General features: G+C 45.4%; 39 non-coding genes across 39 annotated transcripts; all 39 read left to right on the forward strand.

The window, feature by feature from the left end:
* The first annotated feature begins 320 nt into the window (after positions 1-320).
* trnal-aag (transfer RNA leucine (anticodon AAG)) lies at positions 321-403 on the forward strand. Its single transcript has one exon. It is a non-coding gene; the product is annotated as a tRNA-Leu (tRNA).
* Positions 404-1,010: 607 nt separating this feature from the next.
* On the forward strand, positions 1,011-1,092 carry trnal-uag (transfer RNA leucine (anticodon UAG)). Its single transcript has one exon. It is a non-coding gene; the product is annotated as a tRNA-Leu (tRNA).
* Positions 1,093-1,701: 609 nt separating this feature from the next.
* trnal-uag (transfer RNA leucine (anticodon UAG)) lies at positions 1,702-1,783 on the forward strand. Its single transcript has one exon. It is a non-coding gene; the product is annotated as a tRNA-Leu (tRNA).
* A 609-nt stretch (positions 1,784-2,392) lies between these two features.
* trnal-aag (transfer RNA leucine (anticodon AAG)) lies at positions 2,393-2,474 on the forward strand. The gene has a single exon. It is a non-coding gene; the product is annotated as a tRNA-Leu (tRNA).
* Positions 2,475-3,082: 608 nt separating this feature from the next.
* On the forward strand, positions 3,083-3,164 carry trnal-uag (transfer RNA leucine (anticodon UAG)). The gene has a single exon. It is a non-coding gene; the product is annotated as a tRNA-Leu (tRNA).
* A 609-nt stretch (positions 3,165-3,773) lies between these two features.
* trnal-aag (transfer RNA leucine (anticodon AAG)) lies at positions 3,774-3,855 on the forward strand. Its single transcript has one exon. It is a non-coding gene; the product is annotated as a tRNA-Leu (tRNA).
* Positions 3,856-4,464: 609 nt separating this feature from the next.
* trnal-aag (transfer RNA leucine (anticodon AAG)) lies at positions 4,465-4,546 on the forward strand. Its single transcript has one exon. It is a non-coding gene; the product is annotated as a tRNA-Leu (tRNA).
* Positions 4,547-5,154: 608 nt separating this feature from the next.
* trnal-aag (transfer RNA leucine (anticodon AAG)) lies at positions 5,155-5,236 on the forward strand. The gene has a single exon. It is a non-coding gene; the product is annotated as a tRNA-Leu (tRNA).
* A 608-nt stretch (positions 5,237-5,844) lies between these two features.
* trnal-uag (transfer RNA leucine (anticodon UAG)) lies at positions 5,845-5,926 on the forward strand. Its single transcript has one exon. It is a non-coding gene; the product is annotated as a tRNA-Leu (tRNA).
* A 609-nt stretch (positions 5,927-6,535) lies between these two features.
* trnal-aag (transfer RNA leucine (anticodon AAG)) lies at positions 6,536-6,617 on the forward strand. Its single transcript has one exon. It is a non-coding gene; the product is annotated as a tRNA-Leu (tRNA).
* Positions 6,618-7,226: 609 nt separating this feature from the next.
* trnal-uag (transfer RNA leucine (anticodon UAG)) lies at positions 7,227-7,308 on the forward strand. The gene has a single exon. It is a non-coding gene; the product is annotated as a tRNA-Leu (tRNA).
* Positions 7,309-7,917: 609 nt separating this feature from the next.
* On the forward strand, positions 7,918-7,999 carry trnal-uag (transfer RNA leucine (anticodon UAG)). Its single transcript has one exon. It is a non-coding gene; the product is annotated as a tRNA-Leu (tRNA).
* A 609-nt stretch (positions 8,000-8,608) lies between these two features.
* Positions 8,609-8,690, forward strand: trnal-aag (transfer RNA leucine (anticodon AAG)). Its single transcript has one exon. It is a non-coding gene; the product is annotated as a tRNA-Leu (tRNA).
* A 608-nt stretch (positions 8,691-9,298) lies between these two features.
* Positions 9,299-9,380, forward strand: trnal-uag (transfer RNA leucine (anticodon UAG)). The gene has a single exon. It is a non-coding gene; the product is annotated as a tRNA-Leu (tRNA).
* A 609-nt stretch (positions 9,381-9,989) lies between these two features.
* On the forward strand, positions 9,990-10,071 carry trnal-aag (transfer RNA leucine (anticodon AAG)). The gene has a single exon. It is a non-coding gene; the product is annotated as a tRNA-Leu (tRNA).
* Positions 10,072-10,680: 609 nt separating this feature from the next.
* trnal-aag (transfer RNA leucine (anticodon AAG)) lies at positions 10,681-10,762 on the forward strand. The gene has a single exon. It is a non-coding gene; the product is annotated as a tRNA-Leu (tRNA).
* A 608-nt stretch (positions 10,763-11,370) lies between these two features.
* Positions 11,371-11,452, forward strand: trnal-uag (transfer RNA leucine (anticodon UAG)). The gene has a single exon. It is a non-coding gene; the product is annotated as a tRNA-Leu (tRNA).
* A 609-nt stretch (positions 11,453-12,061) lies between these two features.
* Positions 12,062-12,143, forward strand: trnal-aag (transfer RNA leucine (anticodon AAG)). Its single transcript has one exon. It is a non-coding gene; the product is annotated as a tRNA-Leu (tRNA).
* Positions 12,144-12,752: 609 nt separating this feature from the next.
* trnal-aag (transfer RNA leucine (anticodon AAG)) lies at positions 12,753-12,834 on the forward strand. Its single transcript has one exon. It is a non-coding gene; the product is annotated as a tRNA-Leu (tRNA).
* A 608-nt stretch (positions 12,835-13,442) lies between these two features.
* trnal-uag (transfer RNA leucine (anticodon UAG)) lies at positions 13,443-13,524 on the forward strand. The gene has a single exon. It is a non-coding gene; the product is annotated as a tRNA-Leu (tRNA).
* A 609-nt stretch (positions 13,525-14,133) lies between these two features.
* Positions 14,134-14,215, forward strand: trnal-aag (transfer RNA leucine (anticodon AAG)). The gene has a single exon. It is a non-coding gene; the product is annotated as a tRNA-Leu (tRNA).
* A 609-nt stretch (positions 14,216-14,824) lies between these two features.
* Positions 14,825-14,906, forward strand: trnai-uau (transfer RNA isoleucine (anticodon UAU)). The gene has a single exon. It is a non-coding gene; the product is annotated as a tRNA-Ile (tRNA).
* A 609-nt stretch (positions 14,907-15,515) lies between these two features.
* On the forward strand, positions 15,516-15,597 carry trnal-uag (transfer RNA leucine (anticodon UAG)). Its single transcript has one exon. It is a non-coding gene; the product is annotated as a tRNA-Leu (tRNA).
* Positions 15,598-16,206: 609 nt separating this feature from the next.
* On the forward strand, positions 16,207-16,288 carry trnal-aag (transfer RNA leucine (anticodon AAG)). Its single transcript has one exon. It is a non-coding gene; the product is annotated as a tRNA-Leu (tRNA).
* Positions 16,289-16,897: 609 nt separating this feature from the next.
* On the forward strand, positions 16,898-16,979 carry trnai-uau (transfer RNA isoleucine (anticodon UAU)). Its single transcript has one exon. It is a non-coding gene; the product is annotated as a tRNA-Ile (tRNA).
* Positions 16,980-17,587: 608 nt separating this feature from the next.
* trnal-aag (transfer RNA leucine (anticodon AAG)) lies at positions 17,588-17,669 on the forward strand. The gene has a single exon. It is a non-coding gene; the product is annotated as a tRNA-Leu (tRNA).
* A 608-nt stretch (positions 17,670-18,277) lies between these two features.
* trnal-uag (transfer RNA leucine (anticodon UAG)) lies at positions 18,278-18,359 on the forward strand. The gene has a single exon. It is a non-coding gene; the product is annotated as a tRNA-Leu (tRNA).
* Positions 18,360-18,968: 609 nt separating this feature from the next.
* Positions 18,969-19,050, forward strand: trnal-aag (transfer RNA leucine (anticodon AAG)). The gene has a single exon. It is a non-coding gene; the product is annotated as a tRNA-Leu (tRNA).
* A 608-nt stretch (positions 19,051-19,658) lies between these two features.
* Positions 19,659-19,740, forward strand: trnal-uag (transfer RNA leucine (anticodon UAG)). Its single transcript has one exon. It is a non-coding gene; the product is annotated as a tRNA-Leu (tRNA).
* Positions 19,741-20,349: 609 nt separating this feature from the next.
* trnal-aag (transfer RNA leucine (anticodon AAG)) lies at positions 20,350-20,431 on the forward strand. Its single transcript has one exon. It is a non-coding gene; the product is annotated as a tRNA-Leu (tRNA).
* A 609-nt stretch (positions 20,432-21,040) lies between these two features.
* Positions 21,041-21,122, forward strand: trnal-aag (transfer RNA leucine (anticodon AAG)). The gene has a single exon. It is a non-coding gene; the product is annotated as a tRNA-Leu (tRNA).
* Positions 21,123-21,730: 608 nt separating this feature from the next.
* trnal-uag (transfer RNA leucine (anticodon UAG)) lies at positions 21,731-21,812 on the forward strand. The gene has a single exon. It is a non-coding gene; the product is annotated as a tRNA-Leu (tRNA).
* A 609-nt stretch (positions 21,813-22,421) lies between these two features.
* trnal-aag (transfer RNA leucine (anticodon AAG)) lies at positions 22,422-22,503 on the forward strand. The gene has a single exon. It is a non-coding gene; the product is annotated as a tRNA-Leu (tRNA).
* Positions 22,504-23,112: 609 nt separating this feature from the next.
* trnal-aag (transfer RNA leucine (anticodon AAG)) lies at positions 23,113-23,194 on the forward strand. Its single transcript has one exon. It is a non-coding gene; the product is annotated as a tRNA-Leu (tRNA).
* A 609-nt stretch (positions 23,195-23,803) lies between these two features.
* Positions 23,804-23,885, forward strand: trnal-uag (transfer RNA leucine (anticodon UAG)). The gene has a single exon. It is a non-coding gene; the product is annotated as a tRNA-Leu (tRNA).
* A 609-nt stretch (positions 23,886-24,494) lies between these two features.
* trnal-aag (transfer RNA leucine (anticodon AAG)) lies at positions 24,495-24,576 on the forward strand. The gene has a single exon. It is a non-coding gene; the product is annotated as a tRNA-Leu (tRNA).
* A 609-nt stretch (positions 24,577-25,185) lies between these two features.
* trnal-aag (transfer RNA leucine (anticodon AAG)) lies at positions 25,186-25,267 on the forward strand. The gene has a single exon. It is a non-coding gene; the product is annotated as a tRNA-Leu (tRNA).
* A 609-nt stretch (positions 25,268-25,876) lies between these two features.
* On the forward strand, positions 25,877-25,958 carry trnal-uag (transfer RNA leucine (anticodon UAG)). Its single transcript has one exon. It is a non-coding gene; the product is annotated as a tRNA-Leu (tRNA).
* Positions 25,959-26,567: 609 nt separating this feature from the next.
* Positions 26,568-26,649, forward strand: trnal-aag (transfer RNA leucine (anticodon AAG)). The gene has a single exon. It is a non-coding gene; the product is annotated as a tRNA-Leu (tRNA).
* The last annotated feature ends 457 nt before the right edge of the window (positions 26,650-27,106 follow it).

A 27,106-nucleotide genomic window follows, 5' to 3' on the forward strand; every position in this document is an offset into this window, starting at 1 on the left:
TGAGTGGTTTAAGGCACTGTATTTAGGCTCCAGTCTCTGAGAAGGCATGGGATCGAATGCTGCCAGCTGGTAACTTTACAATGATTCTTGCCTTTGTGTTCTCTTGAAAACCCTCTCTTCCAGTACAGATGACGGGAAACAATTTGAAAAAGACATTGGAACCCTTCTTCTTTTTCAGAGTTACATATAGCTTAGCATTTTTTACTTTGAAAGTTAGGCAAGCATTGTTCCTCACAAGTTCAGCCCTGCTCATGTACCAAGTTGAGAATGCTGCTTTGGAGGACTCCAGACTTGAAAATTGCAAAAAGAGATTACCACAGGGTAGCGTGGGCCGAGCGGTCTAAGGCGCTGGATTAAGGCTCCAGTCTCTGCGGAGGCGTGGGTTCGAATCCCACCGCTGCCAAGCAGTTTTTTTGGAGATGGCAGAAGAATTCTTATACCTAATCACTCTCAACAACGGTGCCTGACCCAAGGCTGAAGAGCAGTTATTCGCATGATGGTAGCAGAGAGCCATGCTACGATGCCATTTGCAAATGCTCATACCTGGCTTTGTTCTTAGGCGACATGAAGACCCTGCAGTGTTTTGATAACAGGCAGGAAATGATGCATCTTTCCTCTTCTGACAGAAGACAAATTCAGCTTCTTCTACAAGAATGTCAGCAAATACAGTCTTCCTGTGGTAGCGTGTCTGAGTGGTCTAAGGCACTGGATTTAGGCTCCAGTCTCTGAGAAGGCATGGGATCGAATGCTGCCAGCTGGTAACTTTACAATGATTCTTGCCTTTGTGTTCTCTTGAAAACCCTCTCTTCCAGTACAGATGACGGGAAACAATTTGAAAAAGACATTGGAACCCTTCTTCTTTTTCAGAGTTACATATAGCTTAGCATTTTTTACTTTGAAAGTTAGGCAAGCATTGTTCCTCACAAGTTCAGCCCTGCTCATGTACCAAGTTGAGAATGCTGCTTTGGAGGACTCCAGACTTGAAAATTGCAAAAAAGATATTACCAAAGGGTAGCGTGGCCGAGCGGTCTAAGGCGCTGGATTTAGGCTCCAGTCTCTGCGGAGGCGTGGGTTCGAATCCCACCGCTGCCAAGCAGTGTTTTTAAGAGATGGCAGAAGAATTCTTATACCTAATCACTCTCAACAATGGTGCCTGACCCAAGGCTGAAGAGCAGTCATTCGCATGATGGTAGCAGAGAGCCATGCCACGATGCCATTTGCAAATGCTCATACCTGGCTTTGTTCTTAGGCGACATTGAAGACCCTGCGGTGTTTTGATAACAGGCAGGAAATGATGCATCTTTCCTCTTCTGACAGAAGAAAAATTCACCTTCTTCCACAAGAATGTCAGCAAATGCAGTCTACCTGTGGTAGCGTGTCTGAGTGGTCTAAGGCACTGGATTTAGGCTCCAGTCTCTGAGAAGGCATGGGATCGAATGCTGCCAGCTGGTAACTTTACAATGATTCTTGCCTTTGTGTTCTCTTGAAAACCCTCTCTTCCAGTACAGATGACGGGAAACAATTTGAAAAAGACATTGGAACCCTTCTTCTTTTTCAGAGTTACATATAGCTTAGCATTTTTTACTTTGAAAGTTAGGCAAGCATTGTTCCTCACAAGTTCAGCCCTGCTCATGTACCAAGTTGAGAATGCTGCTTTGGAGGACTCCAGACTTGAAAATTGCAAAAAAGAGATTACCACAGGGTAGCGTGGCCGAGCGGTCTAAGGCGCTGGATTTAGGCTCCAGTCTCTGCGGAGGCGTGGGTTCGAATCCCACCGCTGCCAAGCAGTGTTTTTAAGAGATGGCAGAAGAATTCTTATACCTAATCACTCTCAACAATGGTGCCTGACCCAAGGCTGAAGAGCAGTCATTCGCATGATGGTAGCAGAGAGCCATGCCACGATGCCATTTGCAAATGCTCATACCTGGCTTTGTTCTTAGGCGACATTGAAGACCCTGCGGTGTTTTGATAACAGGCAGGAAATGATGCATCTTTCCTCTTCTGACAGAAGAAAAATTCACCTTCTTCCACAAGAATGTCAGCAAATGCAGTCTTCCTGTGGTAGCGTGTCTGAGTGGTCTAAGGCACTGGATTTAGGCTCCAGTCTCTGAGAAGGCATGGGATCGAATGCTGCCAGCTGGTAACTTTACAATGATTCTTGCCTTTGTGTTCTCTTGAAAACCCTCTCTTCCAGTACAGATGACGGGAAACAATTTGAAAAAGACATTGGAACCCTTCTTCTTTTTCAGAGTTACATATAGCTTAGCATTTTTTACTTTGAAAGTTAGGCAAGCATTGTTCCTCACAAGTTCAGCCCTGCTCATGTACCAAGTTGAGAATGCTGCTTTGGAGGACTCCAGACTTGAAAATTGCAAAAAAGAGATTACCACAGGGTAGCGTGGCCGAGCGGTCTAAGGCGCTGGATTAAGGCTCCAGTCTCTGCGGAGGCGTGGGTTCGAATCCCACCGCTGCCAAGCAGTTTTTTTGGAGATGGCAGAAGAATTCTTATACCTAATCACTCTCAACAACGGTGCCTGACCCAAGGCTGAAGAGCAGTTATTCGCATGATGGTAGCAGAGAGCCATGCTACGATGCCATTTGCAAATGCTCATACCTGGCTTTGTTCTTAGGCGACATTGAAGACCCTGCAGTGTTTTGATAACAGGCAGGAAATGATGCATCTTTCCTCTTCTGACAGAAGACAAATTCAGCTTCTTCTACAAGAATGTCAGCAAATACAGTCTTCCTGTGGTAGCGTGTCTGAGTGGTCTAAGGCACTGGATTTAGGCTCCAGTCTCTGAGAAGGCATGGGATCGAATGCGGCCAGCTGGTAACTTTACAATGATTCTTGCCTTTGTGTTCTCTTGAAAACCCTCTCTTCCAGTACAGATGACGGGAAACAATTTGAAAAAGACATTGGAACCCTTCTTCTTTTTCAGAGTTACATATAGCTTAGCATTTTTTACTTTGAAAGTTAGGCAAGCATTGTTCCTCACAAGTTCAGCCCTGCTCATGTACCAAGTTGAGAATGCTGCTTTGGAGGACTCCAGACTTGAAAATTGCAAAAAAGATATTACCAAAGGGTAGCGTGGCCGAGCGGTCTAAGGCGCTGGATTTAGGCTCCAGTCTCTGCGGAGGCGTGGGTTCGAATCCCACCGCTGCCAAGCAGTGTTTTTAAGAGATGGCAGAAGAATTCTTATACCTAATCACTCTCAACAATGGTGCCTGACCCAAGGCTGAAGAGCAGTCATTCGCATGATGGTAGCAGAGAGCCATGCCACGATGCCATTTGCAAATGCTCATACCTGGCTTTGTTCTTAGGCGACATTGAAGACCCTGCGGTGTTTTGATAACAGGCAGGAAATGATGCATCTTTCCTCTTCTGACAGAAGAAAAATTCACCTTCTTCCACAAGAATGTCAGCAAATGCAGTCTACCTGTGGTAGCGTGTCTGAGTGGTCTAAGGCACTGGATTTAGGCTCCAGTCTCTGAGAAGGCATGGGATCGAATGCTGCCAGCTGGTAACTTTACAATGATTCTTGCCTTTGTGTTCTCTTGAAAACCCTCTCTTCCAGTACAGATGACGGGAAACAATTTGAAAAAGACATTGGAACCCTTCTTCTTTTTCAGAGTTACATATAGCTTAGCATTTTTTACTTTGAAAGTTAGGCAAGCATTGTTCCTCACAAGTTCAGCCCTGCTCATGTACCAAGTTGAGAATGCTGCTTTGGAGGACTCCAGACTTGAAAATTGCAAAAAAGATATTACCACAGGGTAGCGTGGCCGAGCGGTCTAAGGCGCTGGATTAAGGCTCCAGTCTCTGCGGAGTCGTGGGTTCGAATCCCACCGCTGCCAAGCAGTGTTTTTAGGAGATGGCAGAAGAATTCTTATACCTAATCACTCTCAACAACGGTGCCTGACCCAAGGCTGAAGAGCAGTTATTCGCATGATGGTAGCAGAGAGCCATGCTACGATGCCATTTGCAAATGCTCATACCTGGCTTTGTTCTTAGGCGACATTGAAGACCCTGCAGTGTTTTGATAACAGGCAGGAAATGATGCATCTTTCCTCTTCTGACAGAAGACAAATTCAGCTTCTTCTACAAGAATGTCAGCAAATACAGTCTTCCTGTGGTAGCGTGTCTGAGTGGTTTAAGGCACTGTATTTAGGCTCCAGTCTCTGAGAAGGCATGGGATCGAATGCTGCCAGCTGGTAACTTTACAATGATTCTTGCCTTTGTGTTCTCTTGAAAACCCTCTCTTCCAGTACAGATGACGGGAAACAATTTGAAAAAGACATTGGAACCCTTCTTCTTTTTCAGAGTTACATATAGCTTAGCATTTTTTACTTTGAAAGTTAGGCAAGCATTGTTCCTCACAAGTTCAGCCCTGCTCATGTACCAAGTTGAGAATGCTGCTTTGGAGGACTCCAGACTTGAAAATTGCAAAAAAGAGATTACCACAGGGTAGCGTGGCCGAGCGGTCTAAGGCGCTGGATTAAGGCTCCAGTCTCTGCGGAGGCGTGGGTTCGAATCCCACCGCTGCCAAGCAGTTTTTTTGGAGATGGCAGAAGAATTCTTATACCTAATCACTCTCAACAACGGTGCCTGACCCAAGGCTGAAGAGCAGTTATTCGCATGATGGTAGCAGAGAGCCATGCTACGATGCCATTTGCAAATGCTCATACCTGGCTTTGTTCTTAGGCGACATTGAAGACCCTGCAGTGTTTTGATAACAGGCAGGAAATGATGCATCTTTCCTCTTCTGACAGAAGACAAATTCAGCTTCTTCTACAAGAATGTCAGCAAATACAGTCTTCCTGTGGTAGCGTGTCTGAGTGGTCTAAGGCACTGGATTTAGGCTCCAGTCTCTGAGAAGGCATGGGATCGAATGCTGCCAGCTGGTAACTTTACAATGATTCTTGCCTTTGTGTTCTCTTGAAAACCCTCTCTTCCAGTACAGATGACGGGAAACAATTTGAAAAAGACATTGGAACCCTTCTTCTTTTTCAGAGTTACATATAGCTTAGCATTTTTTACTTTGAAAGTTAGGCAAGCATTGTTCCTCACAAGTTCAGCCCTGCTCATGTACCAAGTTGAGAATGCTGCTTTGGAGGACTCCAGACTTGAAAATTGCAAAAAAGAGATTACCACAGGGTAGCGTGGCCGAGCGGTCTAAGGCGCTGGATTAAGGCTCCAGTCTCTGCGGAGGCGTGGGTTCGAATCCCACCGCTGCCAAGCAGTTTTTTTGGAGATGGCAGAAGAATTCTTATACCTAATCACTCTCAACAACGGTGCCTGACCCAAGGCTGAAGAGCAGTTATTCGCATGATGGTAGCAGAGAGCCATGCTACGATGCCATTTGCAAATGCTCATACCTGGCTTTGTTCTTAGGCGACATTGAAGACCCTGCAGTGTTTTGATAACAGGCAGGAAATGATGCATCTTTCCTCTTCTGACAGAAGACAAATTCAGCTTCTTCTACAAGAATGTCAGCAAATACAGTCTTCCTGTGGTAGCGTGTCTGAGTGGTCTAAGGCACTGGATTTAGGCTCCAGTCTCTGAGAAGGCATGGGATCGAATGCTGCCAGCTGGTAACTTTACAATGATTCTTGCCTTTGTGTTCTCTTGAAAACCCTCTCTTCCAGTACAGATGACGGGAAACAATTTGAAAAAGACATTGGAACCCTTCTTCTTTTTCAGAGTTACATATAGCTTAGCATTTTTTACTTTGAAAGTTAGGCAAGCATTGTTCCTCACAAGTTCAGCCCTGCTCATGTACCAAGTTGAGAATGCTGCTTTGGAGGACTCCAGACTTGAAAATTGCAAAAAAGATATTACCAAAGGGTAGCGTGGCCGAGCGGTCTAAGGCGCTGGATTTAGGCTCCAGTCTCTGCGGAGGCGTGGGTTCGAATCCCACCGCTGCCAAGCAGTGTTTTTAAGAGATGGCAGAAGAATTCTTATACCTAATCACTCTCAACAATGGTGCCTGACCCAAGGCTGAAGAGCAGTCATTCGCATGATGGTAGCAGAGAGCCATGCCACGATGCCATTTGCAAATGCTCATACCTGGCTTTGTTCTTAGGCGACATTGAAGACCCTGCGGTGTTTTGATAACAGGCAGGAAATGATGCATCTTTCCTCTTCTGACAGAAGAAAAATTCACCTTCTTCCACAAGAATGTCAGCAAATGCAGTCTACCTGTGGTAGCGTGTCTGAGTGGTCTAAGGCACTGGATTTAGGCTCCAGTCTCTGAGAAGGCATGGGATCGAATGCTGCCAGCTGGTAACTTTACAATGATTCTTGCCTTTGTGTTCTCTTGAAAACCCTCTCTTCCAGTACAGATGACGGGAAACAATTTGAAAAAGACATTGGAACCCTTCTTCTTTTTCAGAGTTACATATAGCTTAGCATTTTTTACTTTGAAAGTTAGGCAAGCATTGTTCCTCACAAGTTCAGCCCTGCTCATGTACCAAGTTGAGAATGCTGCTTTGGAGGACTCCAGACTTGAAAATTGCAAAAAAGAGATTACCACAGGGTAGCGTGGCCGAGCGGTCTAAGGCGCTGGATTAAGGCTCCAGTCTCTGCGGAGGCGTGGGTTCGAATCCCACCGCTGCCAAGCAGTGTTTTTAGGAGATGGCAGAAGAATTCTTATACCTAATCACTCTCAACAACGGTGCCTGACCCAAGGCTGAAGAGCAGTTATTCGCATGATGGTAGCAGAGAGCCATGCTACGATGCCATTTGCAAATGCTCATACCTGGCTTTGTTCTTAGGCGACATTGAAGACCCTGCAGTGTTTTGATAACAGGCAGGAAATGATGCATCTTTCCTCTTCTGACAGAAGACAAATTCAGCTTCTTCTACAAGAATGTCAGCAAATACAGTCTTCCTGTGGTAGCGTGTCTGAGTGGTTTAAGCCACTGGATTTAGGCTCCAGTCTCTGAGAAGGCATGGGATCGAATGCTGCCAGCTGGTAACTTTACAATGATTCTTGCCTTTGTGTTCTCTTGAAAACCCTCTCTTCCAGTACAGATGACGGGAAACAATTTGAAAAAGACATTGGAACCCTTCTTCTTTTTCAGAGTTACATATAACTTAGCATTTTTTACTTTGAAAGTTAGGCAAGCATTGTTCCTCACAAGTTCAGCCCTGCTCATGTACCAAGTTGAGAATGCTGCTTTGGAGGACTCCAGACTTGAAAATTGCAAAAAAGATATTACCAAAGGGTAGCGTGGCCGAGCGGTCTAAGGCGCTGGATTTAGGCTCCAGTCTCTGCGGAGGCGTGGGTTCGAATCCCACCGCTGCCAAGCAGTGTTTTTAAGAGATGGCAGAAGAATTCTTATACCTAATCACTCTCAACAATGGTGCCTGACCCAAGGCTGAAGAGCAGTCATTCGCATGATGGTAGCAGAGAGCCATGCCACGATGCCATTTGCAAATGCTCATACCTGGCTTTGTTCTTAGGCGACATTGAAGACCCTGCGGTGTTTTGATAACAGGCAGGAAATGATGCATCTTTCCTCTTCTGACAGAAGAAAAATTCACCTTCTTCCACAAGAATGTCAGCAAATGCAGTCTTCCTGTGGTAGCGTGTCTGAGTGGTCTAAGGCACTGGATTTAGGCTCCAGTCTCTGAGAAGGCATGGGATCGAATGCTGCCAGCTGGTAACTTTACAATGATTCTTGCCTTTGTGTTCTCTTGAAAACCCTCTCTTCCAGTACAGATGACGGGAAACAATTTGAAAAAGACATTGGAACCCTTCTTCTTTTTCAGAGTTACATATAGCTTAGCATTTTTTACTTTGAAAGTTAGGCAAGCATTGTTCCTCACAAGTTCAGCCCTGCTCATGTACCAAGTTGAGAATGCTGCTTTGGAGGACTCCAGACTTGAAAATTGCAAAAAAGAGATTACCACAGGGTAGCGTGGCCGAGCGGTCTAAGGCGCTGGATTTAGGCTCCAGTCTCTGCGGAGGCGTGGGTTCGAATCCCACCGCTGCCAAGCAGTGTTTTTAAGAGATGGCAGAAGAATTCTTATACCTAATCACTCTCAACAATGGTGCCTGACCCAAGGCTGAAGAGCAGTCATTCGCATGATGGTAGCAGAGAGCCATGCCACGATGCCATTTGCAAATGCTCATACCTGGCTTTGTTCTTAGGCGACATTGAAGACCCTGCGGTGTTTTGATAACAGGCAGGAAATGATGCATCTTTCCTCTTCTGACAGAAGAAAAATTCACCTTCTTCCACAAGAATGTCAGCAAATGCAGTCTTCCTGTGGTAGCGTGTCTGAGTGGTCTAAGGCACTGGATTTAGGCTCCAGTCTCTGAGAAGGCATGGGATCGAATGCTGCCAGCTGGTAACTTTACAATGATTCTTGCCTTTGTGTTCTCTTGAAAACCCTCTCTTCCAGTACAGATGACGGGAAACAATTTGAAAAAGACATTGGAACCCTTCTTCTTTTTCAGAGTTACATATAGCTTAGCATTTTTTACTTTGAAAGTTAGGCAAGCATTGTTCCTCACAAGTTCAGCCCTGCTCATGTACCAAGTTGAGAATGCTGCTTTGGAGGACTCCAGACTTGAAAATTGCAAAAAAGAGATTACCACAGGGTAGCGTGGCCGAGCGGTCTAAGGCGCTGGATTAAGGCTCCAGTCTCTGCGGAGGCGTGGGTTCGAATCCCACCGCTGCCAAGCAGTTTTTTTGGAGATGGCAGAAGAATTCTTATACCTAATCACTCTCAACAACGGTGCCTGACCCAAGGCTGAAGAGCAGTTATTCGCATGATGGTAGCAGAGAGCCATGCTACGATGCCATTTGCAAATGCTCATACCTGGCTTTGTTCTTAGGCGACATTGAAGACCCTGCAGTGTTTTGATAACAGGCAGGAAATGATGCATCTTTCCTCTTCTGACAGAAGACAAATTCAGCTTCTTCTACAAGAATGTCAGCAAATACAGTCTTCCTGTGGTAGCGTGTCTGAGTGGTCTAAGGCACTGGATTTAGGCTCCAGTCTCTGAGAAGGCATGGGATCGAATGCGGCCAGCTGGTAACTTTACAATGATTCTTGCCTTTGTGTTCTCTTGAAAACCCTCTCTTCCAGTACAGATGACGGGAAACAATTTGAAAAAGACATTGGAACCCTTCTTCTTTTTCAGAGTTACATATAGCTTAGCATTTTTTACTTTGAAAGTTAGGCAAGCATTGTTCCTCACAAGTTCAGCCCTGCTCATGTACCAAGTTGAGAATGCTGCTTTGGAGGACTCCAGACTTGAAAATTGCAAAAAAGATATTACCAAAGGGTAGCGTGGCCGAGCGGTCTAAGGCGCTGGATTTAGGCTCCAGTCTCTGCGGAGGCGTGGGTTCGAATCCCACCGCTGCCAAGCAGTGTTTTTAAGAGATGGCAGAAGAATTCTTATACCTAATCACTCTCAACAATGGTGCCTGACCCAAGGCTGAAGAGCAGTCATTCGCATGATGGTAGCAGAGAGCCATGCCACGATGCCATTTGCAAATGCTCATACCTGGCTTTGTTCTTAGGCGACATTGAAGACCCTGCGGTGTTTTGATAACAGGCAGGAAATGATGCATCTTTCCTCTTCTGACAGAAGAAAAATTCACCTTCTTCCACAAGAATGTCAGCAAATGCAGTCTACCTGTGGTAGCGTGTCTGAGTGGTCTAAGGCACTGGATTTAGGCTCCAGTCTCTGAGAAGGCATGGGATCGAATGCTGCCAGCTGGTAACTTTACAATGATTCTTGCCTTTGTGTTCTCTTGAAAACCCTCTCTTCCAGTACAGATGACGGGAAACAATTTGAAAAAGACATTGGAACCCTTCTTCTTTTTCAGAGTTACATATAGCTTAGCATTTTTTACTTTGAAAGTTAGGCAAGCATTGTTCCTCACAAGTTCAGCCCTGCTCATGTACCAAGTTGAGAATGCTGCTTTGGAGGACTCCAGACTTGAAAATTGCAAAAAAGATATTACCACAGGGTAGCGTGGCCGAGCGGTCTAAGGCGCTGGATTAAGGCTCCAGTCTCTGCGGAGTCGTGGGTTCGAATCCCACCGCTGCCAAGCAGTGTTTTTAGGAGATGGCAGAAGAATTCTTATACCTAATCACTCTCAACAACGGTGCCTGACCCAAGGCTGAAGAGCAGTTATTCGCATGATGGTAGCAGAGAGCCATGCTACGATGCCATTTGCAAATGCTCATACCTGGCTTTGTTCTTAGGCGACATTGAAGACCCTGCAGTGTTTTGATAACAGGCAGGAAATGATGCATCTTTCCTCTTCTGACAGAAGACAAATTCAGCTTCTTCTACAAGAATGTCAGCAAATACAGTCTTCCTGTGGTAGCGTGTCTGAGTGGTTTAAGGCACTGTATTTAGGCTCCAGTCTCTGAGAAGGCATGGGATCGAATGCTGCCAGCTGGTAACTTTACAATGATTCTTGCCTTTGTGTTCTCTTGAAAACCCTCTCTTCCAGTACAGATGACGGGAAACAATTTGAAAAAGACATTGGAACCCTTCTTCTTTTTCAGAGTTACATATAGCTTAGCATTTTTTACTTTGAAAGTTAGGCAAGCATTGTTCCTCACAAGTTCAGCCCTGCTCATGTACCAAGTTGAGAATGCTGCTTTGGAGGACTCCAGACTTGAAAATTGCAAAAAAGAGATTACCACAGGGTAGCGTGGCCGAGCGGTCTAAGGCGCTGGATTAAGGCTCCAGTCTCTGCGGAGGCGTGGGTTCGAATCCCACCGCTGCCAAGCAGTTTTTTTGGAGATGGCAGAAGAATTCTTATACCTAATCACTCTCAACAACGGTGCCTGACCCAAGGCTGAAGAGCAGTTATTCGCATGATGGTAGCAGAGAGCCATGCTACGATGCCATTTGCAAATGCTCATACCTGGCTTTGTTCTTAGGCGACATTGAAGACCCTGCAGTGTTTTGATAACAGGCAGGAAATGATGCATCTTTCCTCTTCTGACAGAAGACAAATTCAGCTTCTTCTACAAGAATGTCAGCAAATACAGTCTTCCTGTGGTAGCGTGTCTGAGTGGTCTAAGGCACTGGATTTAGGCTCCAGTCTCTGAGAAGGCATGGGATCGAATGCTGCCAGCTGGTAACTTTACAATGATTCTTGCCTTTGTGTTCTCTTGAAAACCCTCTCTTCCAGTACAGATGACGGGAAACAATTTGAAAAAGACATTGGAACCCTTCTTCTTTTTCAGAGTTACATATAGCTTAGCATTTTTTACTTTGAAAGTTAGGCAAGCATTGTTCCTCACAAGTTCAGCCCTGCTCATGTACCAAGTTGAGAATGCTGCTTTGGAGGACTCCAGACTTGAAAATTGCAAAAAAGATATTACCAAAGGGTAGCGTGGCCGAGCGGTCTAAGGCGCTGGATTTAGGCTCCAGTCTCTGCGGAGGCGTGGGTTCGAATCCCACCGCTGCCAAGCAGTGTTTTTAAGAGATGGCAGAAGAATTCTTATACCTAATCACTCTCAACAATGGTGCCTGACCCAAGGCTGAAGAGCAGTCATTCGCATGATGGTAGCAGAGAGCCATGCCACGATGCCATTTGCAAATGCTCATACCTGGCTTTGTTCTTAGGCGACATTGAAGACCCTGCGGTGTTTTGATAACAGGCAGGAAATGATGCATCTTTCCTCTTCTGACAGAAGAAAAATTCACCTTCTTCCACAAGAATGTCAGCAAATGCAGTCTACCTGTGGTAGCGTGTCTGAGTGGTCTAAGGCACTGGATTTAGGCTCCAGTCTCTGAGAAGGCATGGGATCGAATGCTGCCAGCTGGTAACTTTACAATGATTCTTGCCTTTGTGTTCTCTTGAAAACCCTCTCTTCCAGTACAGATGACGGGAAACAATTTGAAAAAGACATTGGAACCCTTCTTCTTTTTCAGAGTTACATATAGCTTAGCATTTTTTACTTTGAAAGTTAGGCAAGCATTGTTCCTCACAAGTTCAGCCCTGCTCATGTACCAAGTTGAGAATGCTGCTTTGGAGGACTCCAGACTTGAAAATTGCAAAAAAGATATTACCACAGGGTAGCGTGGCCGAGCGGTCTAAGGCGCTGGATTAAGGCTCCAGTCTCTGCGGAGTCGTTGGTTCGAATCCCACCGCTGCCAAGCAGTGTTTTTAGGAGATGGCAGAAGAATTCTTATACCTAATCACTCTCAACAACGGTGCCTGACCCAAGGCTGAAGAGCAGTTATTCGCATGATGGTAGCAGAGAGCCATGCTACGATGCCATTTGCAAATGCTCATACCTGGCTTTGTTCTTAGGCGACATTGAAGACCCTGCAGTGTTTTGATAACAGGCAGGAAATGATGCATCTTTCCTCTTCTGACAGAAGACAAATTCAGCTTCTTCTACAAGAATGTCAGCAAATACAGTCTTCCTGTGGTAGCGTGTCTGAGTGGTTTAAGGCACTGTATTTAGGCTCCAGTCTCTGAGAAGGCATGGGATCGAATGCTGCCAGCTGGTAACTTTACAATGATTCTTGCCTTTGTGTTCTCTTGAAAACCCTCTCTTCCAGTACAGATGACGGGAAACAATTTGAAAAAGACATTGGAACCCTTCTTCTTTTTCAGAGTTACATATAGCTTAGCATTTTTTACTTTGAAAGTTAGGCAAGCATTGTTCCTCACAAGTTCAGCCCTGCTCATGTACCAAGTTGAGAATGCTGCTTTGGAGGACTCCAGACTTGAAAATTGCAAAAAAGAGATTACCACAGGGTAGCGTGGCCGAGCGGTCTAAGGCGCTGGATTAAGGCTCCAGTCTCTGCGGAGGCGTGGGTTCGAATCCCACCGCTGCCAAGCAGTTTTTTTGGAGATGGCAGAAGAATTCTTATACCTAATCACTCTCAACAACGGTGCCTGACCCAAGGCTGAAGAGCAGTTATTCGCATGATGGTAGCAGAGAGCCATGCTACGATGCCATTTGCAAATGCTCATACCTGGCTTTGTTCTTAGGCGACATTGAAGACCCTGCAGTGTTTTGATAACAGGCAGGAAATGATGCATCTTTCCTCTTCTGACAGAAGACAAATTCAGCTTCTTCTACAAGAATGTCAGCAAATACAGTCTTCCTGTGGTAGCGTGTCTGAGTGGTCTAAGGCACTGGATTTAGGCTCCAGTCTCTGAGAAGGCATGGGATCGAATGCTGCCAGCTGGTAACTTTACAATGATTCTTGCCTTTGTGTTCTCTTGAAAACCCTCTCTTCCAGTACAGATGACGGGAAACAATTTGAAAAAGACATTGGAACCCTTCTTCTTTTTCAGAGTTACATATAGCTTAGCATTTTTTACTTTGAAAGTTAGGCAAGCATTGTTCCTCACAAGTTCAGCCCTGCTCATGTACCAAGTTGAGAATGCTGCTTTGGAGGACTCCAGACTTGAAAATTGCAAAAAAGATATTACCAAAGGGTAGCGTGGCCGAGCGGTCTAAGGCGCTGGATTTAGGCTCCAGTCTCTGCGGAGGCGTGGGTTCGAATCCCACCGCTGCCAAGCAGTGTTTTTAAGAGATGGCAGAAGAATTCTTATACCTAATCACTCTCAACAATGGTGCCTGACCCAAGGCTGAAGAGCAGTCATTCGCATGATGGTAGCAGAGAGCCATGCCACGATGCCATTTGCAAATGCTCATACCTGGCTTTGTTCTTAGGCGACATTGAAGACCCTGCGGTGTTTTGATAACAGGCAGGAAATGATGCATCTTTCCTCTTCTGACAGAAGAAAAATTCACCTTCTTCCACAAGAATGTCAGCAAATGCAGTCTACCTGTGGTAGCGTGTCTGAGTGGTCTAAGGCACTGGATTTAGGCTCCAGTCTCTGAGAAGGCATGGGATCGAATGCTGCCAGCTGGTAACTTTACAATGATTCTTGCCTTTGTGTTCTCTTGAAAACCCTCTCTTCCAGTACAGATGACGGGAAACAATTTGAAAAAGACATTGGAACCCTTCTTCTTTTTCAGAGTTACATATAGCTTAGCATTTTTTACTTTGAAAGTTAGGCAAGCATTGTTCCTCACAAGTTCAGCCCTGCTCATGTACCAAGTTGAGAATGCTGCTTTGGAGGACTCCAGACTTGAAAATTGCAAAAAAGAGATTACCACAGGGTAGCGTGGCCGAGCGGTCTAAGGCGCTGGATTAAGGCTCCAGTCTCTGCGGAGGCGTGGGTTCGAATCCCACCGCTGCCAAGCAGTGTTTTTAGGAGATGGCAGAAGAATTCTTATACCTAATCACTCTCAACAACGGTGCCTGACCCAAGGCTGAAGAGCAGTTATTCGCATGATGGTAGCAGAGAGCCATGCTACGATGCCATTTGCAAATGCTCATACCTGGCTTTGTTCTTAGGCGACATTGAAGACCCTGCAGTGTTTTGATAACAGGCAGGAAATGATGCATCTTTCCTCTTCTGACAGAAGACAAATTCAGCTTCTTCTACAAGAATGTCAGCAAATACAGTCTTCCTGTGGTAGCGTGTCTGAGTGGTTTAAGCCACTGGATTTAGGCTCCAGTCTCTGAGAAGGCATGGGATCGAATGCTGCCAGCTGGTAACTTTACAATGATTCTTGCCTTTGTGTTCTCTTGAAAACCCTCTCTTCCAGTACAGATGACGGGAAACAATTTGAAAAAGACATTGGAACCCTTCTTCTTTTTCAGAGTTACATATAGCTTAGCATTTTTTACTTTGAAAGTTAGGCAAGCATTGTTCCTCACAAGTTCAGCCCTGCTCATGTACCAAGTTGAGAATGCTGCTTTGGAGGACTCCAGACTTGAAAATTGCAAAAAAGATATTACCAAAGGGTAGCGTGGCCGAGCGGTCTAAGGCGCTGGATTTATGCTCCAGTGTCTGCGGAGGCGTGGGTTCGAATCCCACCGCTGCCAAGCAGTGTTTTTAAGAGATGGCAGAAGAATTCTTATACCTAATCACTCTCAACAATGGTGCCTGACCCAAGGCTGAAGAGCAGTCATTCGCATGATGGTAGCAGAGAGCCATGCCACGATGCCATTTGCAAATGCTCATACCTGGCTTTGTTCTTAGGCGACATTGAAGACCCTGCGGTGTTTTGATAACAGGCAGGAAATGATGCATCTTTCCTCTTCTGACAGAAGAAAAATTCACCTTCTTCCACAAGAATGTCAGCAAATGCAGTCTTCCTGTGGTAGCGTGTCTGAGTGGTCTATGGCACTGGATTTAGGCTCCAGTCTCTGAGAAGGCATGGGATCGAATGCTGCCAGCTGGTAACTTTACAATGATTCTTGCCTTTGTGTTCTCTTGAAAACCCTCTCTTCCAGTACAGATGACGGGAAACAATTTGAAAAAGACATTGGAACCCTTCTTCTTTTTCAGAGTTACATATAGCTTAGCATTTTTTACTTTGAAAGTTAGGCAAGCATTGTTCCTCACAAGTTCAGCCCTGCTCATGTACCAAGTTGAGAATGCTGCTTTGGAGGACTCCAGACTTGAAAATTGCAAAAAAGATATTACCAAAGGGTAGCGTGGCCGAGCGGTCTAAGGCGCTGGATTTAGGCTCCAGTCTCTGCGGAGGCGTGGGTTCGAATCCCACCGCTGCCAAGCAGTGTTTTTAAGAGATGGCAGAAGAATTCTTATACCTAATCACTCTCAACAATGGTGCCTGACCCAAGGCTGAAGAGCAGTCATTCGCATGATGGTAGCAGAGAGCCATGCCACGATGCCATTTGCAAATGCTCATACCTGGCTTTGTTCTTAGGCGACATTGAAGACCCTGCGGTGTTTTGATAACAGGCAGGAAATGATGCATCTTTCCTCTTCTGACAGAAGAAAAATTCACCTTCTTCCACAAGAATGTCAGCAAATGCAGTCTACCTGTGGTAGCGTGTCTGAGTGGTCTAAGGCACTGGATTTAGGCTCCAGTCTCTGAGAAGGCATGGGATCGAATGCTGCCAGCTGGTAACTTTACAATGATTCTTGCCTTTGTGTTCTCTTGAAAACCCTCTCTTCCAGTACAGATGACGGGAAACAATTTGAAAAAGACATTGGAACCCTTCTTCTTTTTCAGAGTTACATATAGCTTAGCATTTTTTACTTTGAAAGTTAGGCAAGCATTGTTCCTCACAAGTTCAGCCCTGCTCATGTACCAAGTTGAGAATGCTGCTTTGGAGGACTCCAGACTTGAAAATTGCAAAAAAGAGATTACCACAGGGTAGCGTGGCCGAGCGGTCTAAGGCGCTGGATTAAGGCTCCAGTCTCTGCGGAGGCGTGGGTTCGAATCCCACCGCTGCCAAGCAGTGTTTTTAGGAGATGGCAGAAGAATTCTTATACCTAATCACTCTCAACAACGGTGCCTGACCCAAGGCTGAAGAGCAGTTATTCGCATGATGGTAGCAGAGAGCCATGCTACGATGCCATTTGCAAATGCTCATACCTGGCTTTGTTCTTAGGCGACATTGAAGACCCTGCAGTGTTTTGATAACAGGCAGGAAATGATGCATCTTTCCTCTTCTGACAGAAGACAAATTCAGCTTCTTCTACAAGAATGTCAGCAAATACAGTCTTCCTGTGGTAGCGTGTCTGAGTGGTTTAAGGCACTGGATTTAGGCTCCAGTCTCTGAGAAGGCATGGGATCGAATGCTGCCAGCTGGTAACTTTACAATGATTCTTGCCTTTGTGTTCTCTTGAAAACCCTCTCTTCCAGTACAGATGACGGGAAACAATTTGAAAAAGACATTGGAACCCTTCTTCTTTTTCAGAGTTACATATAGCTTAGCATTTTTTACTTTGAAAGTTAGGCAAGCATTGTTCCTCACAAGTTCAGCCCTGCTCATGTACCAAGTTGAGAATGCTGCTTTGGAGGACTCCAGACTTGAAAATTGCAAAAAAGATATTACCAAAGGGTAGCGTGGCCGAGCGGTCTAAGGCGCTGGATTTATGCTCCAGACTCTGCGGAGGCGTGGGTTCGAATCCCACCGCTGCCAAGCAGTTTTTTTGGAGATGGCAGAAGAATTCTTATACCTAATCACTCTCAACAACGGTGCCTGACCCAAGGCTGAAGAGCAGTCATTCGCATGATGGTAGCAGAGAGCCATGCTACGATGCCATTTGCAAATGCTCATACCTGGCTTTGTTCTTAGGCGACATTGAAGACCCTGCAGTGTTTTGATAACAGGCAGGAAATGATGCATCTTTCCTCTTCTGACAGAAGACAAATTCAGCTTCTTCTACAAGAATGTCAGCAAATACAGTCTTCCTGTGGTAGCGTGTCTGAGTGGTCTAAGGCACTGGATTTAGGCTCCAGTCTCTGAGAAGGCATGGGATCGAATGCTGCCAGCTGGTAACTTTACAATGATTCTTGCCTTTGTGTTCTCTTGAAAACCCTCTCTTCCAGTACAGATGACGGGAAACAATTTGAAAAAGACATTGGAACCCTTCTTCTTTTTCAGAGTTACATATAACTTAGCATTTTTTACTTTGAAAGTTAGGCAAGCATTGTTCCTCACAAGTTCAGCCCTGCTCATGTACCAAGTTGAGAATGCTGCTTTGGAGGACTCCAGACTTGAAAATTGCAAAAAAGATATTACCAAAGGGTAGCGTGGCCGAGCGGTCTAAGGCGCTGGATTAAGGCTCCAGTCTCTGCGGAGGCGTGGGTTCGAATCCCACCGCTGCCAAGCAGTTTTTTTGGAGATGGCAGAAGAATTCTTATACCTAATCACTCTCAACAACGGTGCCTGACCCAAGGCTGAAGAGCAGTTATTCGCATGATGGTAGCAGAGAGCCATGCTACGATGCCATTTGCAAATGCTCATACCTGGCTTTGTTCTTAGGCGACATTGAAGACCCTGCAGTGTTTTGATAACAGGCAGGAAATGATGCATCTTTCCTCTTCTGACAGAAGACAAATTCAGCTTCTTCTACAAGAATGTCAGCAAATACAGTCTTCCTGTGGTAGCGTGTCTGAGTGGTCTAAGGCACTGGATTTAGGCTTCAGTCTCTGAGAAGGCATGGGATCGAATGCTGCCAGCTGGTAACTTTACAATGATTCTTGCCTTTGTGTTCTCTTGAAAACCCTCTCTTCCAGTACAGATGACGGGAAACAATTTGAAAAAGACATTGGAACCCTTCTTCTTTTTCAGAGTTACATATAACTTAGCATTTTTTACTTTGAAAGTTAGGCAAGCATTGTTCCTCACAAGTTCAGCCCTGCTCATGTACCAAGTTGAGAATGCTGCTTTGGAGGACTCCAGACTTGAAAATTGCAAAAAAGATATTACCAAAGGGTAGCGTGGCCGAGCGGTCTAAGGCGCTGGATTTAGGCTCCAGTCTCTGCGGAGGCGTGGGTTCGAATCCCACCGCTGCCAAGCAGTGTTTTTAAGAGATGGCAGAAGAATTCTTATACCTAATCACTCTCAACAATGGTGCCTGACCCAAGGCTGAAGAGCAGTCATTCGCATGATGGTAGCAGAGAGCCATGCCACGATGCCATTTGCAAATGCTCATACCTGGCTTTGTTCTTAGGCGACATTGAAGACCCTGCGGTGTTTTGATAACAGGCAGGAAATGATGCATCTTTCCTCTTCTGACAGAAGACAAATTCAGCTTCTTCTACAAGAATGTCAGCAAATACAGTCTTCCTGTGGTAGCGTGTCTGAGTGGTTTAAGGCACTGTATTTAGGCTCCAGTCTCTGAGAAGGCATGGGATCGAATGCTGCCAGCTGGTAACTTTACAATGATTCTTGCCTTTGTGTTCTCTTGAAAACCCTCTCTTCCAGTACAGATGACGGGAAACAATTTGAAAAAGACATTGGAACCCTTCTTCTTTTTCAGAGTTACATATAGCTTAGCATTTTTTACTTTGAAAGTTAGGCAAGCATTGTTCCTCACAAGTTCAGCCCTGCTCATGTACCAAGTTGAGAATGCTGCTTTGGAGGACTCCAGACTTGAAAATTGCAAAAAAGAGATTACCACAGGGTAGCGTGGCCGAGCGGTCTAAGGCGCTGGATTAAGGCTCCAGTCTCTGCGGAGGCGTGGGTTCGAATCCCACCGCTGCCAAGCAGTTTTTTTGGAGATGGCAGAAGAATTCTTATACCTAATCACTCTCAACAACGGTGCCTGACCCAAGGCTGAAGAGCAGTTATTCGCATGATGGTAGCAGAGAGCCATGCTACGATGCCATTTGCAAATGCTCATACCTGGCTTTGTTCTTAGGCGACATTGAAGACCCTGCAGTGTTTTGATAACAGGCAGGAAATGATGCATCTTTCCTCTTCTGACAGAAGACAAATTCAGCTTCTTCTACAAGAATGTCAGCAAATACAGTCTTCCTGTGGTAGCGTGTCTGAGTGGTCTAAGGCACTGGATTTAGGCTCCAGTCTCTGAGAAGGCATGGGATCGAATGCTGCCAGCTGGTAACTTTACAATGATTCTTGCCTTTGTGTTCTCTTGAAAACCCTCTCTTCCAGTACAGATGACGGGAAACAATTTGAAAAAGACATTGGAACCCTTCTTCTTTTTCAGAGTTACATATAGCTTAGCATTTTTTACTTTGAAAGTTAGGCAAGCATTGTTCCTCACAAGTTCAGCCCTGCTCATGTACCAAGTTGAGAATGCTGCTTTGGAGGACTCCAGACTTGAAAATTGCAAAAAAGATATTACCAAAGGGTAGCGTGGCCGAGCGGTCTAAGGCGCTGGATTTAGGCTCCAGTCTCTGCGGAGGCGTGGGTTCGAATCCCACCGCTGCCAAGCAGTGTTTTTAAGAGATGGCAGAAGAATTCTTATACCTAATCACTCTCAACAATGGTGCCTGACCCAAGGCTGAAGAGCAGTCATTCGCATGATGGTAGCAGAGAGCCATGCCACGATGCCATTTGCAAATGCTCATACCTGGCTTTGTTCTTAGGCGACATTGAAGACCCTGCGGTGTTTTGATAACAGGCAGGAAATGATGCATCTTTCCTCTTCTGACAGAAGAAAAATTCACCTTCTTCCACAAGAATGTCAGCAAATGCAGTCTACCTGTGGTAGCGTGTCTGAGTGGTCTAAGGCACTGGATTTAGGCTCCAGTCTCTGAGAAGGCATGGGATCGAATGCTGCCAGCTGGTAACTTTACAATGATTCTTGCCTTTGTGTTCTCTTGAAAACCCTCTCTTCCAGTACAGATGACGGGAAACAATTTGAAAAAGACATTGGAACCCTTCTTCTTTTTCAGAGTTACATATAGCTTAGCATTTTTTACTTTGAAAGTTAGGCAAGCATTGTTCCTCACAAGTTCAGCCCTGCTCATGTACCAAGTTGAGAATGCTGCTTTGGAGGACTCCAGACTTGAAAATTGCAAAAAAGATATTACCACAGGGTAGCGTGGCCGAGCGGTCTAAGGCGCTGGATTAAGGCTCCAGTCTCTGCGGAGTCGTGGGTTCGAATCCCACCGCTGCCAAGCAGTGTTTTTAGGAGATGGCAGAAGAATTCTTATACCTAATCACTCTCAACAACGGTGCCTGACCCAAGGCTGAAGAGCAGTTATTCGCATGATGGTAGCAGAGAGCCATGCTACGATGCCATTTGCAAATGCTCATACCTGGCTTTGTTCTTAGGCGACATTGAAGACCCTGCAGTGTTTTGATAACAGGCAGGAAATGATGCATCTTTCCTCTTCTGACAGAAGACAAATTCAGCTTCTTCTACAAGAATGTCAGCAAATACAGTCTTCCTGTGGTAGCGTGTCTGAGTGGTTTAAGGCACTGTATTTAGGCTCCAGTCTCTGAGAAGGCATGGGATCGAATGCTGCCAGCTGGTAACTTTACAATGATTCTTGCCTTTGTGTTCTCTTGAAAACCCTCTCTTCCAGTACAGATGACGGGAAACAATTTGAAAAAGACATTGGAACCCTTCTTCTTTTTCAGAGTTACATATAGCTTAGCATTTTTTACTTTGAAAGTTAGGCAAGCATTGTTCCTCACAAGTTCAGCCCTGCTCATGTACCAAGTTGAGAATGCTGCTTTGGAGGACTCCAGACTTGAAAATTGCAAAAAAGAGATTACCACAGGGTAGCGTGGCCGAGCGGTCTAAGGCGCTGGATTAAGGCTCCAGTCTCTGCGGAGGCGTGGGTTCGAATCCCACCGCTGCCAAGCAGTTTTTTTGGAGATGGCAGAAGAATTCTTATACCTAATCACTCTCAACAACGGTGCCTGACCCAAGGCTGAAGAGCAGTTATTCGCATGATGGTAGCAGAGAGCCATGCTACGATGCCATTTGCAAATGCTCATACCTGGCTTTGTTCTTAGGCGACATTGAAGACCCTGCAGTGTTTTGATAACAGGCAGGAAATGATGCATCTTTCCTCTTCTGACAGAAGACAAATTCAGCTTCTTCTACAAGAATGTCAGCAAATACAGTCTTCCTGTGGTAGCGTGTCTGAGTGGTCTAAGGCACTGGATTTAGGCTCCAGTCTCTGAGAAGGCATGGGATCGAATGCTGCCAGCTGGTAACTTTACAATGATTCTTGCCTTTGTGTTCTCTTGAAAACCCTCTCTTCCAGTACAGATGACGGGAAACAATTTGAAAAAGACATTGGAACCCTTCTTCTTTTTCAGAGTTACATATAGCTTAGCATTTTTTACTTTGAAAGTTAGGCAAGCATTGTTCCTCACAAGTTCAGCCCTGCTCATGTACCAAGTTGAGAATGCTGCTTTGGAGGACTCCAGACTTGAAAATTGCAAAAAAGATATTACCAAAGGGTAGCGTGGCCGAGCGGTCTAAGGCGCTGGATTTAGGCTCCAGTCTCTGCGGAGTAGTGGGTTCGAATCCCACCGCTGCCAAGCAGTGTTTTTAAGAGATGGCAGAAGAATTCTTATACCTAATCACTCTCAACAATGGTGCCTGACCCAAGGCTGAAGAGCAGTCATTCGCATGATGGTAGCAGAGAGCCATGCCACGATGCCATTTGCAAATGCTCATACCTGGCTTTGTTCTTAGGCGACATTGAAGACCCTGCGGTGTTTTGATAACAGGCAGGAAATGATGCATCTTTCCTCTTCTGACAGAAGAAAAATTCACCTTCTTCCACAAGAATGTCAGCAAATGCAGTCTACCTGTGGTAGCGTGTCTGAGTGGTCTAAGGCACTGGATTTAGGCTCCAGTCTCTGAGAAGGCATGGGATCGAATGCTGCCAGCTGGTAACTTTACAATGATTCTTGCCTTTGTGTTCTCTTGAAAACCCTCTCTTCCAGTACAGATGACGGGAAACAATTTGAAAAAGACATTGGAACCCTTCTTCTTTTTCAGAGTTACATATAGCTTAGCATTTTTTACTTTGAAAGTTAGGCAAGCATTGTTCCTCACAAGTTCAGCCCTGCTCATGTACCAAGTTGAGAATGCTGCTTTGGAGGACTCCAGACTTGAAAATTGCAAAAAAGAGATTACCACAGGGTAGCGTGGCCGAGCGGTCTAAGGTGCTGGATTAAGGCTCCAGTCTCTGCGGAGGCGTGGGTTCGAATCCCACCGCTGCCAAGCAGTGTTTTTAGGAGATGGCAGAAGAATTCTTATACCTAATCACTCTCAACAACGGTGCCTGACCCAAGGCTGAAGAGCAGTTATTCGCATGATGGTAGCAGAGAGCCATGCTACGATGCCATTTGCAAATGCTCATACCTGGCTTTGTTCTTAGGCGACATTGAAGACCCTGCAGTGTTTTGATAACAGGCAGGAAATGATGCATCTTTCCTCTTCTGACAGAAGACAAATTCAGCTTCTTCTACAAGAATGTCAGCAAATACAGTCTTCCTGTGGTAGCGTGTCTGAGTGGTTTAAGGCACTGGATTTAGGCTCCAGTCTCTGAGAAGGCATGGGATCGAATGCTGCCAGCTGGTAACTTTACAATGATTCTTGCCTTTGTGTTCTCTTGAAAACCCTCTCTTCCAGTACAGATGACGGGAAACAATTTGAAAAAGACATTGGAACCCTTCTTCTTTTTCAGAGTTACATATAGCTTAGCATTTTTTACTTTGAAAGTTAGGCAAGCATTGTTCCTCACAAGTTCAGCCCTGCTCATGTACCAAGTTGAGAATGCTGCTTTGGAGGACTCCAGACTTGAAAATTGCAAAAAAGATATTACAACAGGGTAGCGTGGCCGAGCGGTCTAAGGCGCTGGATTAAGGCTCCAGTCTCTGCGGAGGCGTGGGTTCGAATCCCACCGCTGCCAAGCAGTGTTTTTATGAGATGGCAGAAGAATTCTTATACCTAATCACTCTCAACAACGGTGCCTGACCCAAGGCTGAAGAGCAGTTATTCGCATGATGGTAGCAGAGAGCCATGCTACGATGCCATTTGCAAATGCTCATACCTGGCTTTGTTCTTAGGCGACATTGAAGACCCTGCAGTGTTTTGATAACAGGCAGGAAATGATGCATCTTTCCTCTTCTGACAGAAGACAAATTCAGCTTCTTCTACAAGAATGTCAGCAAATACAGTCTTCCTGTGGTAGCGTGTCTGAGTGGTCTAAGGCACTGGATTTAGGCTCCAGTCTCTGAGAAGGCATGGGATCGAATGCTGCCAGCTGGTAACTTTACAATGATTCTTGCCTTTGTGTTCTCTTGAAAACCCTCTCTTCCAGTACAGATGACGGGAAACAATTTGAAAAAGACATTGGAACCCTTCTTCTTTTTCAGAGTTACATATAGCTTAGCATTTTTTACTTTGAAAGTTAGGCAAGCATTGTTCCTCACAAGTTCAGCCCTGCTCATGTACCAAGTTGAGAATGCTGCTTTGGAGGACTCCAGACTTGAAAATTGCAAAAAAGATATTACCAAAGGGTAGCGTGGCCGAGCGGTCTAAGGCGCTGGATTTAGGCTCCAGTCTCTGCGGAGGCGTGGGTTCGAATCCCACCGCTGCCAAGCAGTGTTTTTAAGAGATGGCAGAAGAATTCTTATACCTAATCACTCTCAACAATGGTGCCTGACCCAAGGCTGAAGAGCAGTCATTCGCATGATGGTAGCAGAGAGCCATGCCACGATGCCATTTGCAAATGCTCATACCTGGCTTTGTTCTTAGGCGACATTGAAGACCCTGCGGTGTTTTGATAACAGGCAGGAAATGATGCATCTTTCCTCTTCTGACAGAAGAAAAATTCACCTTCTTCCACAAGAATGTCAGCAAATGCAGTCTACCTGTGGTAGCGTGTCTGAGTGGTCTAAGGCACTGGATTTAGGCTCCAGTCTCTGAGAAGGCATGGGATCGAATGCTGCCAGCTGGTAACTTTACAATGATTCTTGCCTTTGTGTTCTCTTGAAAACCCTCTCTTCCAGTACAGATGACGGGAAACAATTTGAAAAAGACATTGGAACCCTTCTTCTTTTTCAGAGTTACATATAGCTTAGCATTTTTTACTTTGAAAGTTAGGCAAGCATTGTTCCTCACAAGTTCAGCCCTGCTCATGTACCAAGTTGAGAATGCTGCTTTGGAGGACTCCAGACTTGAAAATTGCAAAAAAGAGATTACCACAGGGTAGCGTGGCCGAGCGGTCTAAGGTGCTGGATTAAGGCTCCAGTCTCTGCGGAGGCGTGGGTTCGAATCCCACCGCTGCCAAGCAGTGTTTTTAGGAGATGGCAGAAGAATTCTTATACCTAATCACTCTCAACAACGGTGCCTGACCCAAGGCTGAAGAGCAGTTATTCGCATGATGGTAGCAGAGAGCCATGCTACGATGCCATTTGCAAATGCTCATACCTGGCTTTGTTCTTAGGCGACATTGAAGACCCTGCAGTGTTTTGATAACAGGCAGGAAATGATGCATCTTTCCTCTTCTGACAGAAGACAAATTCAGCTTCTTCTACAAGAATGTCAGCAAATACAGTCTTCCTGTGGTAGCGTGTCTGAGTGGTTTAAGGCACTGGATTTAGGCTCCAGTCTCTGAGAAGGCATGGGATCGAATGCTGCCAGCTGGTAACTTTACAATGATTCTTGCCTTTGTGTTCTCTTGAAAACCCTCTCTTCCAGTACAGATGACGGGAAACAATTTGAAAAAGACATTGGAACCCTTCTTCTTTTTCAGAGTTACATATAGCTTAGCATTTTTTACTTTGAAAGTTAGGCAAGCATTGTTCCTCACAAGTTCAGCCCTGCTCATGTACCAAGTTGAGAATGCTGCTTTGGAGGACTCCAGACTTGAAAATTGCAAAAAAGATATTACAACAGGGTAGCGTGGCCGAGCGGTCTAAGGCGCTGGATTAAGGCTCCAGTCTCTGCGGAGGCGTGGGTTCGAATCCCACCGCTGCCAAGCAGTGTTTTTATGAGATGGCAGAAGAATTCTTATACCTAATCACTCTCAACAACGGTGCCTGACCCAAGGCTGAAGAGCAGTTATTCGCATGATGGTAGCAGAGAGCCATGCTACGATGCCATTTGCAAATGCTCATACCTGGCTTTGTTCTTAGGCGACATTGAAGACCCTGCAGTGTTTTGATAACAGGCAGGAAATGATGCATCTTTCCTCTTCTGACAGAAGACAAATTCAGCTTCTTCTACAAGAATGTCAGCAAATACAGTCTTCCTGTGGTAGCGTGTCTGAGTGGTCTAAGGCACTGGATTTAGGCTCCAGTCTCTGAGAAGGCATGGGATCGAATGCTGCCAGCTGGTAACTTTACAATGATTCTTGCCTTTGTGTTCTCTTGAAAACCCTCTCTTCCAGTACAGATGACGGGAAACAATTTGAAAAAGACATTGGAACCCTTCTTCTTTTTCAGAGTTACATATAGCTTAGCATTTTTTACTTTGAAAGTTAGGCAAGCATTGTTCCTCACAAGTTCAGCCCTGCTCATGTACCAAGTTGAGAATGCTGCTTTGGAGGACTCCAGACTTGAAAATTGCAAAAAAGATATTACCAAAGGGTAGCGTGGCCGAGCGGTCTAAGGCGCTGGATTTAGGCTCCAGTCTCTGCGGAGGCGTGGGTTCGAATCCCACCGCTGCCAAGCAGTGTTTTTAAGAGATGGCAGAAGAATTCTTATACCTAATCACTCTCAACAATGGTGCCTGACCCAAGGCTGAAGAGCAGTCATTCGCATGATGGTAGCAGAGAGCCATGCCACGATGCCATTTGCAAATGCTCATACCTGGCTTTGTTCTTAGGCGACATTGAAGACCCTGCGGTGTTTTGATAACAGGCAGGAAATGATGCATCTTTCCTCTTCTGACAGAAGAAAAATTCACCTTCTTCCACAAGAATGTCAGCAAATGCAGTCTACCTGTGGTAGCGTGTCTGAGTGGTCTAAGGCACTGGATTTAGGCTCCAGTCTCTGAGAAGGCATGGGATCGAATGCTGCCAGCTGGTAACTTTACAATGATTCTTGCCTTTGTGTTCTCTTGAAAACCCTCTCTTCCAGTACAGATGACGGGAAACAATTTGAAAAAGACATTGGAACCCTTCTTCTTTTTCAGAGTTACATATAGCTTAGCATTTTTTACTTTGAAAGTTAGGCAAGCATTGTTCCTCACAAGTTCAGCCCTGCTCATGTACCAAGTTGAGAATGCTGCTTTGGAGGACTCCAGACTTGAAAATTGCAAAAAAGAGATTACCACAGGGTAGCGTGGCCGAGCGGTCTAAGGTGCTGGATTAAGGCTCCAGTCTCTGCGGAGGCGTGGGTTCGAATCCCACCGCTGCCAAGCAGTGTTTTTAGGAGATGGCAGAAGAATTCTTATACCTAATCACTCTCAACAACGGTGCCTGACCCAAGGCTGAAGAGCAGTTATTCGCATGATGGTAGCAGAGAGCCATGCTACGATGCCATTTGCAAATGCTCATACCTGGCTTTGTTCTTAGGCGACATTGAAGACCCTGCAGTGTTTTGATAACAGGCAGGAAATGATGCATCTTTCCTCTTCTGACAGAAGACAAATTCAGCTTCTTCTACAAGAATGTCAGCAAATACAGTCTTCCTGTGGTAGCGTGTCTGAGTGGTTTAAGGCACTGGATTTAGGCTCCAGTCTCTGAGAAGGCATGGGATCGAATGCTGCCAGCTGGTAACTTTACAATGATTCTTGCCTTTGTGTTCTCTTGAAAACCCTCTCTTCCAGTACAGATGACGGGAAACAATTTGAAAAAGACATTGGAACCCTTCTT

The sequence above is a fragment of the Brachyhypopomus gauderio genome, chromosome 1, assembly GCF_052324685.1.
Source record: "Brachyhypopomus gauderio isolate BG-103 chromosome 1, BGAUD_0.2, whole genome shotgun sequence".
NCBI classification, from domain to species: Eukaryota; Metazoa; Chordata; class Actinopteri; order Gymnotiformes; family Hypopomidae; genus Brachyhypopomus; species Brachyhypopomus gauderio.